Source organism: Rhineura floridana, chromosome 14, assembly GCF_030035675.1.
Source record: "Rhineura floridana isolate rRhiFlo1 chromosome 14, rRhiFlo1.hap2, whole genome shotgun sequence".
In the NCBI taxonomy this organism is placed as follows: Eukaryota; Metazoa; Chordata; class Lepidosauria; order Squamata; family Rhineuridae; genus Rhineura; species Rhineura floridana.
Genome location: NC_084493.1, coordinates 17,209,195 through 17,215,367, shown reverse-complemented (window position 1 = coordinate 17,215,367; position 6,173 = coordinate 17,209,195).

The window sequence follows — 6,173 nt, the reverse complement described above, 5'->3', positions numbered from 1 at the left end:
CCTCAAGTGCTTTTGCCTGGCCGCAATGTGTCCTTGAATTTAGATAATGCCTCTTGCTTGCCTGAATGGGTGTCTGTGTCTGTGTAGAAACCTCTTGTTTTTGTGTGGCTGAAATGTAGCCTACTTTCAATGGTAAGAGTCACATTTGTTGCTCCGCACACCTTGGCATGTGGCCCCCAGAAGGTTGCACACAGGCTAATGTGGCCCTCGGGCTGAAAAACCTCACTGTGCCTGGTTTAAATCATAGGTTGTCTCAAGACTGAAACAAGACAGTTCCAGTAAAATCAGGAGGGTCAAAAAACAGTCGCTTGTTACGTAAACAGCCAATCACAGACATTGCCAAATACATTTCTCATATATTTGCTGTCCCAAAAGCACAAAAGAGGTCACTTTTTTTCCATTGTGTTATTTTGCAGAAATTCATTCTCCTCACCCCGTATTTGAGGCCAATGGTTCTTTCCAGTTGCTCAGAAAAAGAGTTAAGGACAAATAATACATAAATGTAAGAATGTAATATGACAGACACTGTTACAGTCGGTTCTAGTGAGTAAAAATAATGAAAAAATATAGAGAAGCCATGGGTCCATTACTACTACTTGTACTACAACTACTACTCACTGGAACTGGACCGCAAAGGTGATCTGTGGTATCCCATGCTAGATTGTGATATTTGCTACTTCCAGTTGGAAAGGATTTTTTTGCTTAGAAGCCTGGATTTTCTTCCTGGCCACTGAGGAAGATAGGTTGTCGAAACGTGTTTGGCCATAATACCAAAGGAGCACTTCCTAATAATTATTTGTTTTTTAAACTGGGGAGATGCGTGCCTTTTGGAAAAAGTAGAGTTTTTCTTCCTGTCTGACATGTTAAATTGCTATATTTATGCATTATTTGTACTTAACTCTCTTTTTCTGAACCTTTGTATTTTGTTAAGGATAGCAACCTTTTTATTTCTTTCCAGTTGCTGACTATCTTAAGTCAGCCTCCTGCTTCAGGAAGGCTGATCTAGGTATTTAGGGTCATATTCCATGTTAGTCTTACAGAAAATAGACCCATTGAAGTTAACAAACATGACTGCTTTAGCTTCATTCACTTCACTGGAATCAACTGTTGTTTTTTAGTTCTTTTTCCATTGTGTAATGGACTTTAAAATGTCTCAAAGCAACTTAATTATATGTAGTAAGCGACAAATGTAATTCATAAGAAAAAGTAATGTGGCAGGCCGTTGGCAGCCCCTTCCTCACACACAAAATGTCTTGCATAAAGGGTTTTGCTGCATATACCATTCTGGATTGCAATTTGCATCACCTCTCTCTCCCAACTTGATATTTAATAAGAATTTTAAAAATTATTGATTATATAAGACACCTTGAGAGGGCTATGTCCTAAAAGGCAGCCTATCCATAAGGAGGCAATTGTACAGTATTTGATAATACGGTGCCATGGGGCAACCTCCATGGTACTTAACTTGGGCATCCCCAGCTATCCACAGATCAACTTGCTAGAGGCAAGTGCCCTCAACCCATCAGGCGAGCAGGACACCCAACACCACATACAACCCCGCATTTCCACTGCAGCTTTAAGTAGGTAGGAAACGGACCTTCCTTCTGAGAAGTGGCTGAGAACCTTGCTTTTTCTATCCCACACAAACCAGACAAGACTGCCTCTATCTCAAGAGGAGACAGGATTAGTAGTAACTACAAATAATGGTTGCCTTGCTACCCATTTGATGTTTTCTAAGTGCACTTGTTGTTGGCCTCTGCTGGTATATTTGTGAATCGATCACACCGCACATTTGATTTGGGGAAGGGCTGCAGCTCATTGTGGAGCATCTGCCTTGTGTGCAGAAGGCCACAGGTTCAAACCCTGGCATCTGCAGATAGATGTCTGAAACCCTGAAGCGCCACTGCTGGTCAGTGTAGACCAGGGGTAGCCAGCGGGGTCTCTTACTACAAATCCCATTATCCCTGGCCATTGCCTATACCGACGGGCTGATGAGAGTTATAGTCCAACAACATCTGGAGAGCACCACCTTACCTACCCCTGGTGTAGATGATACTGAGCAAGATAGACCAATCGTCTAACGCCGTATAAGGCAGCTTTCATCCACACCATACATTTAAAGCACATGGCTTCCCCCAAAGAATCATGGAAGCTGTAATTTACTCCTCCCAGAGCTGCAATTCCCAGCACCCTTAACCAGCTACAGATTCCAGGATTTGCAGGGGGGGGCATGTGCTTTAAATGTATAAGAAGTGCTTGCTAGATTGGGCCAGTAGCCCATCTAGTTCAGCATCCAGTTCGCCCAGTGGCCAACCGGATGCTCATTATGGGAAGCCCACAAGCAGGACTTGAGCACAGCAAGGCTCCCCCCCCCACCTGCAGCTGGTATAATTCAGAGGCAAACTGTCCCTGACCATGGGGGCAGAGCATACCCATTGTGGCAAATAAATGGTGTGGATGAGAATCTCTTCTCCAAAGGAAACCATAGGTAGGTAAAGCTGTCTCTGAAATTTGTCGGGGGGAGCAAGCCACAGTATGTTTCTCGACACCCTAGTAGAGCAAGTCACAAGGCAGGTTGCTCCCAATCCCTTCCCCTCCCCCAGTTTAAACAACACTGATCTAGAACATTATCCGCTCCCGATAACCTCCCAGCTGCAACCCACAAATGTTGACTCTCTGCAGCTAGGAGGTTGGCTGATTAGTCAAAGCCAACCTTGCAAGAAAGCTGAGCTCGAGAGCTGATGCTTATAGTTAATGAACAGCCAGCAAACATACTTTGTTTTGTCATGAGCTCTAATGGGGCGTAGATTGTTCCCTTCTGGTCCAGCTGCCACATCCAAAGCGAATACTGTTGTGTCTGTCTCCCTCCCCTTGATGCCATTATTTTTTTTTCCTTTCTTGGTTCTTGTCTTTGGTTTCTAATGTTGTAATCAACTCTGCTCTTCTTTAAAAGAAAAGATGCCATGGCAACCAGGCAGCCGTTTTAACTCCTGCCTGCCCTTGTTATGCATTGTTGAAACCGACTTTTTCCCCTTGCTTTTTTGGGTAAGGATTAAAATGAACTTCCTTTGCTTGAAACAAACTGGGTTAGATTTGAACCAATTAGGAATGTAGGAAGCTGCCTTATAGTGAATCACAGGCCCATCTAGCTCAGTATTGCCAACACTGACTGGCAGCAACTCGCCAGGGTTTCAGCAAGGGACCTTTCCCTGCCCTACCCGGAGGTGGCAGAGTTTGAACCTGGGACCTTTTGCACGCAAGGCAGATCCTCTGACACTGAGCTACGGGTATGTAGAATGGAAAGATTGCTCACACATCTTGTTGGAGAAAATGTCCACCCCAGAGAGTGGCCGGGATGCTTACAGCAGATTACGATTATTTATTATTTCTATTACAATTGGGAATGTAGAGGGGAAAGCAGATAAAGATCAATTATCATCCCTTTATAATAGGACAACTGGGAATGATCTGCAGTGGAGTTTATCAGCAATAGATGCTCTTTTAAATAAAATTAGCTGTTTGCTTGTTCTAAAAAGAAAAAAATAAGAGACTCATTGTCTTGATTCAGCCACCTTTTTAAGCACCTAAGAAGAGCCCTGTTGGATCAGGCCAATGGCCTACCTACTCTAGCATCCTGCTGTCACAGAGGTCCAACCAGATGCTTATGGGAAGCCGAAACAAAGGACCTGGACACAATAGTGCTCTCCCAACTTGTGATTCCTAGCAACTGGCATTAAGAGGCATACTGCCTCCGATAGTGGAGGTAGAACATAACCTTCAGGGTTAATAGCCATTGGCAGCCTTATCCTCCATGGATTTGTCTAACTCTCTTTTAAAGCCATGCAAGTTGGTGGCCATCACAGCCTCTCATGCAGGATATCTGATTCACTTGCTGAACACCCCTACCGACAGCTACAGCTGCTGCCCTCATTTGGGGGCTGCAAACTAGGTCAGACCATGCACATTCAGGCTACGTAGGCATTGTGATGCTCGGAGGCGGCTCTAGCTGTAGTTATTTGCCTACAGATGCTTGCCCTGTAAACAGACACTTGCCTGGTTGCCCAGGGCAAGTTGCAACCACTTCAGGCAACCAGGAAAGGAAGCGCTGGTAACATGGAAGAGAGATGGTCCTTTTTATCTAGGCTGCCAGTGTGCCTCAAATTGTTTATGGAGGATAGCAGGGCTAGTCAAGTACATGCCTGGCACTTTTGGAGCTCCTTCGGTAGCACATGATCCCATACTGTCGGGAAGACATAGGAACTCCACTGACAAACGCAGTGGCTCAATTGCTCATTGGGACAGAACACCATCAAAGACCAATCACTATAGACAGTACCTTCAGGTTACATATTTAATGGTGGTAATTCCCAGAACAGTTTTTGATGGCACAGAAATGCTGGCGTTGGTAAGCCAACGAACACACATCATGTGCTAAGACTCACTTCAGTCGACAAGCGATCCATATTGAAACTTTGGACTGCATGGGGGCTGATGTGTGAACAGCCCTGAGATGTAGCGCTTGAACCCCTGCCCTTTAAAAAAAACACCACCACCAAGATATCACCATTAACATCTGTGTAAGCCACAAAAGCTCAGTCTGGAAAGCCAGCCTGTCGCCGTGAGGTACGTGACCCATTATCACATAGGAGCAATCTGGTGCCTGCCCTTCTATACATTCGTGTTTGCTTTGCTCTTCAGGTCCTTGCGTATCGCTCGCTTGGAAGAGGCAGGTTTGTTACCTTCCCAGCTGCCCATTAGGGCAGGGAAATGTAACATCTTGACATGTTTGCTTCCTTGCAGATTCTCCAGCTCAGCATAATCTTTGGGAGGGTTTTGCAAGCATCAGCCTCTGACTTTGTCTTTCATCCTTGGCGACGGGTAGGGATGAGGGAGAAATTCAATTCAGTTTGCATTTAAAGCTGAATGTATCAAATTCACACTTTCCAAAACAATATGAGAACTGAAACGCAGCCATCCATCAAAATCCGCACTTATCCAAATTTTGCAATGCAGTTCTCCAACTAATGTTTACAAAAATGTGTATATGAGGGGAAAGAGTGCAAAAATAAAAAAGGAATATATTAGCAAAAAAAGTGTTATATTAGGAGAAAGTGCCTGCGAAAACAGGTACATTAGACAAAACAGCATGCAAAAATGTGTTTCTTAGAAGAAATTCACACTAAAATGCTGAAGAATTTTCATGAGAATTTTTTAAAAATAAAAATTAAATCCCAAATTGCTGCAGAACAGCCTGGAAAAATGAGAAAGTGAGAGAACCAAAACTGACAGGTCTTTCCATTCCTAGTGGTAGAGAACTCCCTGGAAGAGATATAGGCTAGCAAAGGACAAAGGGAGGCTCTTGCCAGCTTTCCTAACCTTTTGAGCTGGCTATAGCTAAACAGGATCCCTGATTGTTTTTCCCATCCCAAGTACTACTAGTGAAATCTTTGCTGTTCTGTTCTGCTTGTCCCCCTGAATTTTACATGCTCCATGTTGTCTGTAGGAGAGGGGTCAGATACCTTTTTCAGACCAAGGGCCACATTCCCTTCTGAGCAACCTTCCAAGGCCCATGGGTGGGGTGGGGTCAGAGTAGTGGGTGGGGTCAGAGGCAAAAGTAGGCAGAGCGCTGGCTGTAAAATGTTGATGTTTGTACAGTAGGCTGGTTTTACCCACACACTCCCATGCCCCTCTCTGTCTTCCATCCAGGTAAGCAAGATGCAAGAAGCAAGAATTCAAAGACATGCTAGCAAGGCGAAAACACTCAGGGAGGATATGAAGCCAGGACAGTGATGGTGTGGCCTTGGGAGAGTATTGAGGGCCAGCCAGAAAGGCAAGGAGGCCATCTTTGACCCCTGAGCTTCAGGCTGTCCACTCCTGCTGTAGGACGACAGAAGAAGTGCAAAATTTGGGATGAAATGCAAAATTCAGCTTTCTGGGCACTAGGGATGGAATGATGATAATTTCAGTTCCCTCAGTTTCTCATTTTTCTAATCTTAAATTTGGTTCTCCACATTTCTGCAGCAATTTGTGATTTTTTAAAAAAAAAATCCTCATGAAAATCCTTCAGCATTTTAGTGCAAATTTCTCCTAATAAATATGTTTTTGTACGCAGTTTTGATTAACGTACACATTTTTGCAGGCAATATATCCTAATATAATGCATTTTTTCTGTT